At 42.0% G+C, this 10445-nt stretch overlaps 1 pseudogene; it reads right to left on the bottom strand.

The window, feature by feature from the left end:
• Nucleotides 1-3446: 3446 nt before the first annotated feature.
• On the bottom strand, nucleotides 3447-5254 carry LOC120403800 (annotated as a pseudogene).
• Nucleotides 5255-10445: the final 5191 nt, after the last annotated feature.

Genomic DNA, 10445 nt, shown 5'->3' with positions numbered 1-10445 from the left:
GGTGTATCACAGAGCCATGCAACCAATGAAACAGAGAAGCTAGCCACTTCTGTTTCCTGCCCAGTGAAGCTCACCAGAGGGTGACAACCAGCAGTAAGGGTAACCTCACTGTGTAGTAACTAATTACAATATATTTATATATAAAGACCTCAGTGGTAGTGTCACTACTCCAAATTTCTGTTTTACTTCTCATAAACATAGCACTGTGTGACACACTATCACCATCCCTATCCCAGTATTTCAAAACACTCAGCCTACTACTAATGATGAGACAGGTGATAACTGGAATTGCCCTAATAGGAGTGTGTTTCTATCTGTGTCACCAAAGTAAAAGGGCCAGAGTACACCAGCAGACTGGAAAAACATGGTTACGCTTGGATATAAGATGGCGTCATATGTACACATACATACTATACGTATATGCCATATCCATATAATTCATATATATTAATTATTTGGGAATGCCTCTAAGGCTCAGTCATAATACTACATTCCTCAGTCATGGTCCCGGGCCTAACATTCCCGGGCCCATCATAAGGGACTGAAAAATAATTGGATAATAAAATCTGTCTATCAGTCGTACGAGGGAATGTGCAGACTAGGGACAGATGGGGCATGAATGTATGGATGCTAAAATGAGGTGACCACATAACAGTGTTTAGCCCACTGGTTTATCTCCTGTCCATACATTATGCTTTTTTGGGACAATGGGTAAACATCCTCCCCATAAAAAGACAAAAAGTGGGGGAATGTAGTAAGAGGAGGCCCTGAGATGTAAACCTTGGTGTCAGAGGCCCAGTATGAGGCCTAAAGCCTGAACTAAAGTAATGGTCAGGACTTTGCTAACATAAAGCAAAGTTAAGCTGTGAGCCAGAGGCAGGCCCTGCTCACTAGAAGTTGGCAAGGATAGGGCTGATGTTGCATAAACATATACCTACAGTGTGTTAGATATCAGAAATATAAATACGGTACCAGGACACTCTGATACTGGAACATTCCACACAGATAACAAGGAACAAACTGACCCATCCTAAAGACAGGGTCAAAAGGGTAATATGATGGATAGCATTGTTTTGTTCAAACAAACATGTACAAGGTGGGAGGCGGCACCTTGCTACGTAGAGGGGTTGCACCTCAATATGTCAGGAGTGATGTGTAACTTGTTTGTACCTGTGTATAAGAATGCATCCCTGGGGCGGTGTCTTTGTCCAGCTTAGGGGGCAGTGGAAAGTCCCGCCACTGACTGAGCTGAGTCCATTGTCAGGGAGCACATATGTACTAGCTAGCAGCACCTTAGCAGCACCTTGGACTTCTATGCCAGGGAAAGCTGGAGACTGTGTTGCTCTTCGACAATAAACCTGGCCGACGTGCCTTCATACCTTACTAGAGTCTGTGGTCATTGGGGGTTCTCTCGGGGTCTGCTGTGTCAGCTATCTGCGCAGAGCTGGGACAGCACACAGAGGGAACATGCACGCAGCCGATTGATATCAACACTGAACAGAGCAGAGCACCACACCGGTAGCGTCTGACAACACTCCATATTTCTACAGATGAAACTGAATGCAAAATTTAGCTTGCTTTATAGCACTTTGAATAAATATGAGAGAAACTCTGATCCGGTACCTACCTCCATCATTCAGACATGTTAATATACTAACAGTTAATAATTTAAAGTCTATCTAGAAAAATCAAATTGCACATATTTTTAATAGTACAATAAAGTTATTTAAAATACAGCCATCAGATGGCAGCAGACACAGCCAGCTCATAAAGCTAAATTTATGGGAAGAGATAATATATCCAAGCTTTCTAAATTATAAACTCTTATATTTCCTTTATATTGGCTCAGAAAGCTTAAAATACATAGTGAAAGACAAATAATAGGGCACTCAAGAAATCTAGATTTTAGCTGACAAATATGGCCCTACAGTGGATGTGAATTATTTAAGACGATTGTAATGAAGTTCTTAGACAGTTAAAAATAACATTATCTTTAAAAAGGCTGAGAGCCTCTCCAGGAGTTTCTGGTAAATGATTGGTGCCTAGACTGGTGGTGTTTGATGTGTTAGGTTCAGAAAGAGAATACAATGATATGCTATATAGGCTGACATCAAAACGTTCGGGGATTGATTCACCATTTGGTCACACTGGAGTTATAATGGTGCAAAGCTGAAGTGGCCAAGTGGAGAATCAGGCTCTTGCTTTTTTGCCACAAGAATTTCAAGTCCCAGACACACTACAAAAGAACACCCACAAGTAACTGCCTTTTTTATTTATCAGTTGCGGCACCCCACTGAGAGATGAGGCCAGGCTGAGCTGTGTTAGATAAGATTACAAAACCGTAACAGCTTCACTGTACTTGAGATGATCCATAAAAAGAAAAATGAGACTCAGAAGTGACTCAGAGATTATTACAAACTTTTAGAAAGGGATAGAAGAGTCCTTCAAGGTAGCCAGCAGGGAAGAATGTGCTGCTATCCAGTGGCCGGGCATTGGTCCACAATAGCTCAGCTTTATAAGCCTTTACTTTTAGAAAATTGGTCCACGTTCAAGGTCTTAAAAACAACCATGTCACACTGCAAGTGGCTTGCACAGGGTGGATAAGTTGGTCAGTCCAGTAGTCCTGCTGGACCCTGCTTCAGGGATGCCCTAAGAAAAAGCTCTGCCAAAGCGGACAAGGTGTGGAGTTTTATTAGGTTAAATCCCAGCAGGGGTGTTTGAAGTCCCAGCTGGCAGTGCCTGCCAGAGCAGAGAGAGTCCAGGTGCAGCTGAGCCTAAAACTAAAATGGGGTTGGGCTAATCTCATGAGAGAGCATGAGAGCAAGCACAATGGGACTATAGAGATTTAAAAGCTGTCCTGTGTGTTCTCTCTGTGGTCGTTTAAAGTTCACACACTCAAACTGCCTGAAGGAAATGTGGCCAGAGACTCTACTTGTTTGTTATTGTGGTTGAACAAGAACCTTGTGACTAAACCACCACTTTTTTTTTAATGCTTATCTTTCACCTCCTGTGATCTTTCCAGTTTCTCTGCACTTGGCCCTACCATACATGGAAATATACAGACAGTCATTGGACATAACGACATAATTGGTGTCTTAAAATTGTGTCTTAAGTCCAAACGTCATAAATCAGAACTGATTTTCCCATAGGAAATGGGGGATTGGTAGGTGAACCAAGGCCAGATACACTATTTTCACCAAAAAAAAACACAGATTTTTGTACTCAATTATAGACGAGTAATATAGCGACATTAATGCATTTATATTGTAAATAGCAATTATACTGATATTTTAAAAATCACATAAGTTAAAAATACATAAAGAAATATAGTACTGTACATTACCCCTACCTACAAATGATCTAAAAAGCATAGACAAATTTTAAAGCCTTAAAATTTTTTTTACATACCTTGTCTTCTTCATTCCTGGGTGTTGGTTCTAATTGGGTTAGGATTTCAGGGAGTTTTGAGGTGATTTGGCAGGACTTCTTTGAGGTGACTTTGCTGGACTTTTTGAAGGGCTCTTGTTTGGACTTTTTGAAGGGTTCTTGGCTGGAGTCTTCTCAGGAGTCTTGGCTGCAGGTTTTACTAGAGTCTTGTCTGCTTTCTTAAAGAAAGTGTCCAAGGAATTTTGGACAGAAGTTCTTATCTTTTCCTTGTAAGTTTCTCTGTAGCAGCTGTACATGTTGGATATGCCCCTATTCAAAGATTCACTGTGTTCAATGTTGGGGTCATGTTCCTCAAACAGGGACATGGCAGCTTCCAAGTATTGAAATACTTCAGCCAAGACTTCTGTTGTCAAGACTTTACAAGGAGGAGTCTCTTCAACAGCAGGTGCATCATCTTCTTCCTCTGCCACTTTTTGCTGTTCCAATTCAATGAGGTCCTCATTAGTTAATTCTTCAGAATGTGATGCCAGCAACTCATCAACATCCTCTGGTACAACGTCTAAGTTGAGTTTTTTTCCCATTTCAGCAAAATTTTTGGTCACCTCTTCAACAGTGTCTGTAAAGCCTTGGAAGTCAGACACAAACTCAGGACACAATTTTCTCCAAACACCATTCAAATTGTTTGACTTCATTCCATGCCTCTCCAATGTTCTTAACTGCATGGTAAATGTTGAAGCCCTTCCAGAATTCCTTCAGAGTTGGTCCACTTTCCTTCTCAGTTGCCCTGATGGCCTGGGAGAATGTGCTCCTAAGATAGTAGGCCTTGAAGGGTCCAAATACCCCCTGGTCCATGGGTTGCAACAATGAGGTGGCATGGGGAGGGCAGAAACACCACTTTGATGTCAGGATACATGTAATCAAGGATGGTTGGATGACCAGGAGCATTGTTGAGGATTAACAATTCTTTAAATGCAAGACTGTTTTTGCTGCAATAATCCCCGACACTTGGCACAAAATGATGATTAAACCTCAAGAACGTTCTTATTGACCCCCCGCCTTAGGATTGGATTTCCATATCACTGGGAGAAATGCCTTGGAATATCCCTTGAAAGCCCTGGAGTTTTCCAAACGGTACACAAGCAAAGGTTTAAGTTTAAAGTCTCCTGCAGCATTTGCACAGAGCAGAAGAGTGAGCCTATCTTTAGCAGCTTTATACCCTGGCATGGATTTCTCCTCTTTGGCAATGTAGGTTCTTGATGGCATTTTTTTCCAAAAGAGCCCAGTTTTGTCAACATTAAAAACTTGCTGAGCACAATACCCACCCTCTTCAATGATTTCAGTCAATGTCTTAGGAAAAGCACGAGCTGTCTCCTCATCAGCACTGGCAGCTTCACCTGAGACCCTGATGTTGCGCAAATTGGCCCTGACTTTAAGATGCATAAACCACCCCCTTCTTGCATTAAAAGGCTCAGTATTAGAATTCTCCCCGTTTTTTCTTTAGATCACCATAAAGACTCCCAGTCTTTTCCTGAATTATGCCTAAACTCACAGGAGCATGGCGTTGATTTTGATTCTCCAGCCAAATAGTTAACAGGTTCTCAACCTGAGCAATAAGTCCAACACGCTGCTTAGTTATCTCAGGTGATTGCATAGGAGCCAAGCCCTTGACATGTTCCTGAATTCTTATCTTGTCATTCACGATGGTCATGATAGTTGTTCAGGGGATATCCAAAGCTCTACCAATTTCAGTTGGTGTCTCACCTTTTTCGGACCTCTTAATTATTTCCATTTTTGTTTTCATAGTAATTGTTATGTGGTTCTTAGAAGAAGAAACATAACTTGCACCAGATTTATGCTTTTCTTCCATTATTATGGGCAAAGAAACACTACATTTTAAGAAAAAGTTTGGAAACACAAAGATTCACCACGTAAAAATGGTGTCAGAACAGCAGCTGAACATCTTGAGTCAGGAGATGGGAGGTGCAGAACGTCGATGCACACGTATAAACTTGTTCGCTTGTGTGGCGTTGCATCGGATTGAGCATCATAAAGTCGAAACCAACATCGGAAAGTCGAAACCGGATTTCAATTTATAAACGTAAGTGCTGTTCATCATAACTCACACGTCATAAAGTCAAGGACTGCCTGTATTCTGATCAATCCATGTATAACAGTGGTATTTATACATTTATATCAGTGATACTCAGACTGAGCCTCGTGAGAGGCAGGTGGCTCTTTAATGTGTCCCTTGTGGGTCTTTGCAGCACATGATATCAAAACACTGTGTGATTTCATTATTAACCAATTAGAATGCTTTAACTATGTTATTAACCAATTGTAGTTAATATTATAATACTTGGTCAGTCATTTTGCTGTGAGAATAATAAAAACTAAATATTTTCCATCATATTGTTTAAATATGAATATAAATAGTAAATGAAATCACACTACTGTGGCTCTTGGATAATGTTTATCGCTAATTTGGCTCCTGAACCACTGAGGTCTGAGTATCACTAGTATAGATCAATAGCCTTATGTAATAGCAAAGCGCAAGAGGTCCAGGTTAATTGAGCAATAACTTTCGTAGCATTGTTAGAAGTGCATGGTGTTGCTCTTATGAGGCTTTAGAGGAAGTGTGTAGAATTGCAGTCCCTTAGTCATTTCCCCACCACCAGGTTCACAGCGCTCACTTCCCCTCCACATGAGGCCCCAGGTGTTCCCAACACTTCTTTGAACATACAAAAGTAAATTATTTCTTTGTTGCTTCTGCTTCCAGCCATTTTGATTTAGCTACCAAGGTGCAACAGAGGCAAGGAAACTCCCAGGTAAGTCCAGCATTTGCATGTCCCCAGTAATAATTTAACCACTGCATTAAAATAGATTGAATTGCCAGCAAAGAACAGAATCTCTCTCTAGGGATCTCACATACTGAAGGCAAGAAGGGGTATCCTACAAAACAGTGTGAACGAATGTTAAATACCATAAGCATACACATGTGAGATCATGATAACTGGACTGCTTTGCATTTAAGATCCCTAAGGAATCCCTGAACCATTCTACACTAAAGTGAGAACTCTGGGAAACGTTGAAACCAGAACTGAACTGAAACAGCCATATAATTACTCACTCTCCTGGCAACCTTATCTGCTCCCAGGTTATATATATTTCCCAAAGCTGTAAAAGGGGGTGGAGCAGGACAAAAGGGACTGCCAGTCATAAGAAAACCCTTGCTTACCACCTGAGATGTCTGCTGATTCTAAGGAAGACTGTACCAGGGGAAAGCATTGGGCCCAGACTAGGAAGGAGTCTAGTCTGTGAAAAAAGCTTATTGGAACATCTTTGAGGATGAGCTATTACCTGTAATCAGTTGTATAAGCTTTATACAGAGTAAAACGGATTTATTTGGGGTTTGTATCACACTGGGAGCTGGGTGTCTGGGAGCTGGAGACAGGTAACCTGCTGACCTGATTTTAGTTAAAGTCTGCAGCTTTGGGGGTGTGGCCCAGGCCCTGGGTCTGTGTTGCAGCAGGCTAGTGTGTCTGGCTCAACAAGGCAGGGTTCTGGAGTCCCAAACTGGCAGGGAAAACGGGCTCAGAGGTAATTTCAGTACATCAGGTGACAGTCCCAAGGGGATCTCTGTGACCGAGCCCATCACCGTCACCATCAACAACTCAATTATCCTTCCTATTTCCCAGGCCTACACTCTTGTAATCTTTATTCTTCTCTCTCCTTCCCCATCCCCCAGCTGTATCCAGACTCTCTCTGAGTCCTGTCATTTCTTTAATGTAATCAAAAACTGTCCCTTGATCATAATCTCCAATCTTTGTCCACATCTTGTTAATCTTACACTCTCACTATTGCAAACTCTGTTAGTGGATGGTTAGTGGGGATGCTGCTTGTGTGTTTCAATAACAGAATAAAGATGATTTGTCCATACTTTCTGTCTGATTCAAAATACCTGTTTGGGTGTTATGAGTGGTTTGTTATTCCATTATTAAGTGACTGCTCAATGAACATAATTTAAGATGCAGTATTGTACTATATATTCATTATATTTTAACCCCTCTTGACCTGAGCTGCTATTCTTGAACAGAATTTTTGCATGGTATCTTGGATGTCTTTTTGGCACTGATAAGTGTGCTCTATGTTCTGTTTGCATCTTATTTCTTTATTACAGTATTGTAGTGAGGTGGCCTGGCTCCCAGCTGCCCCAGAGAGGGACGAGCTTCTCCGGATGCCAAAGTGGGCAGAGCCACTGGAGCCTGCGCCCACCCCCCAGAGGTCAAAGCGCAGGACAGGAAATATAAAAGCTCAACCCCAGGGCTCAGAAGCTGCCTAGCTGATGGAGAAGCCAGATGCTGGTGGCCTGGCTCCTGCTGGGGAGACTCCTGCAGCCTGTGACTGACCCAAGGACTGGCCATACCAGTCAAGGCCTGATGCCAACCTGACCCCAGAGAAGCTGGTAAGCCTACGTATGAGAAGCGACCCAGAGAAGCTGCCAAGCCTACTGCTTGCTGAGTACCCCGAGGAGCCCATGGTGCTAGATCCTGTGGAAGACACCGACAAGATGCAGGTACTGCTAGAGGGGGAGGTAGGAAGTAGCCTGGGGGCAGCTGACCCTAGTCTGGCTGCAGCACACCCAGAGCTGATGTCAGTGTGTTGCAGCCAGGATCCCCACTGACACAGCAGCAGGCTGCCTGCTGCTGTTAGAGCCCTGGGCTGGGATGCGGTGGAGTGGGCAGGCCTGTGTCTCCCCTACCACCACACTCACGGGTGGCAGTCTCCCCCTCGCTCAGGACCAGGAACCTGGGTTTTGTTCTTGAACTTTTTACTCAGCCCCTGCCTGAGGGCCTGAGCCCTTGACTGTTTCCTACCCCACCAGGACAACTCCCTGACTCACTGGACCTAAAGAGTGAGGCAGCCTGGCTCCCAGCTGCCCCAGAGAGGGGTGACCCCCAACCGAATCCTTCTACAAGTATATTAATACATTTCATGCCACCTCCTAAGACTGAATAGCCTCCTTCCTCCTACACCGCACACAAGATGCCTCCTTTGCTTTAAATCCCTTCTCCAATCTCACAACTTCTGGCTGGCTTTGCACTGCAATCACCACTTGGATACTGCTACAGCTGCCTGTGATAAGAGATAATTTTTTTAATTACAAGACTATTCAATAAAAAAATTATTGGTAATACACTTTTCCGTCTCCTTTTGAGTTCTTCTCCTTGTATTCTCATCCCACTCCTTCTCCATTCCCTTCTTCTGCTTTGTAATCATGTCTTTCTTGAGTGCTGTCTGTTTAAATGCCTGAGCCTACACCTAGCAAAAGCAATGGAAGTTTAGCTGTTAAATTCAACTAGTGCTGGAGCAAACCCAGACTGGGAGATGTGCCAATCAGCCCCAACTTCCATTGTCTTCAGTGAGACTGGTCACAAGTTCAGGCTTTAAGAGCAGGCCCTTAAATTTAAGCTCTTAGAAGCCCAAGGATCACACGGTCTTTGTCTGTAAAGCTCTATGTGCACCTATGGTGCTGTATGATAGAGGAGCTGGTAGTTAATCCTGTATTTAGATGGCTTAATACTGCCCATTATAAAAATCCAGCTGTTTTTGAGGCTCACTAATGGTTGTTAGAGGGAGGGATAGCTCAGTGGTTTGAGTATTGGCCTGCTAAACCCAGGGTTGTGAGTTCAATCCTTGAGGGGGCCACTGAGGGATCTGGGGAAAAAATCAGTACTTGGTCTTGCTAGTGAAGGCAAGGGGCTGTGGACCTGATGACCTTTCAAGGCTCCCTTCCAGTTCTAGGAGATAGGTATATCTCTGATTATTCTATTCTTCTTTATTGTGCTTCACACCCTGATGTTTGGGATATCTTGGTGATAACAGGTATAGAACACAGATCCCCCTGCTCAAAAATAAAAAAGCCCCTACTGATTAAGTAAAAAAAGGATTCTCCATTAGATATTTGCAGTATAGGACCTATGACACAAAGTCAAACATTTCTGATTCCATCCAGTAAAGGACAGTGGACCTATTCATTACAACACATTTTTCTACATCTATAATTGAGAATAAAGATCACTGAGCTTTACAAAGGGAAAAAAAAAACATTGCACAGACATAGTTCAGGCAAATCTTTGTTCTGACCTGAAGGGAGCTGGGAAATCTGACAACTAGTATTTTTTCAATTTTGTGCTATGGGCATTTTACACACATAATACTGTACCAGCATTTTTCTGACACATGCAGACTAGATCTTTCATTTTTGTAAACTGCATTTGTGAACCTAGAGCATCTTTTATTTTTCATTGGTGTGTGATGGTTGTGTTGGTTTTTTATTTTGTTTATCACTGTGTTGTAAATATCACCTTGGCTAGTGTTCTTTTAAAATAAAACTTGAGAACATGAGAACAGTTTACTTGCCATGGAAGATGGCACTTTTAGTGAAAAAGCCATTTAATTTCATACGCTATTTTACTTTCCCTTTCAACGGAAATGAGAATTATGTAAAACAGATCTTTTTTTCCTTCTCTCGGGCTCTTTTGAGACTTATGCTGCTTGTATAAATTATATCTCGCATATAACAGGTTTGATTATATTATTTAATCTGCCGCACAGAAGATAACTGTATATTGTATTTTTCAGCATCTCTTTTTGCCTTCATTTTTTCTCTTTAAATAAACGGCATACTTTTTTGAGGTTAGCTCTGATGTCTTCATCACTAGCTGCTGGATCCATACATTTTATAACAGAAAAATATAGGCAAATCAGGACCAAACCTATAATTATAACTCAGGCTTGACTTTGTTAATTTATTATAAAGTTACCAGTCCTGAGCCACTTGGTTTATAGTAATGATAGCTTTATAATTCACAATTACCCATCATTTAAGTAAACACTAATGATAGAGACCTGGGACATTTCATAGAGATTAATGACCAGCTGGAGAGCTCATAACCTGAGGTAAAGCCAAGGTCCATTATCCCCAGCTAGTCATAAATTCCCCAGCACATGCCTTGGGCAAAGGTAATTATTGCTACTAGAAACTGAAATATATGGAA

The sequence above is a fragment of the Mauremys reevesii genome, linkage group 1 (assembly GCF_016161935.1).
Source record: "Mauremys reevesii isolate NIE-2019 linkage group 1, ASM1616193v1, whole genome shotgun sequence".
NCBI classification, from domain to species: domain Eukaryota; kingdom Metazoa; phylum Chordata; order Testudines; family Geoemydidae; genus Mauremys; species Mauremys reevesii.
This window is presented reverse-complemented; position numbering and strand designations above follow the sequence as displayed.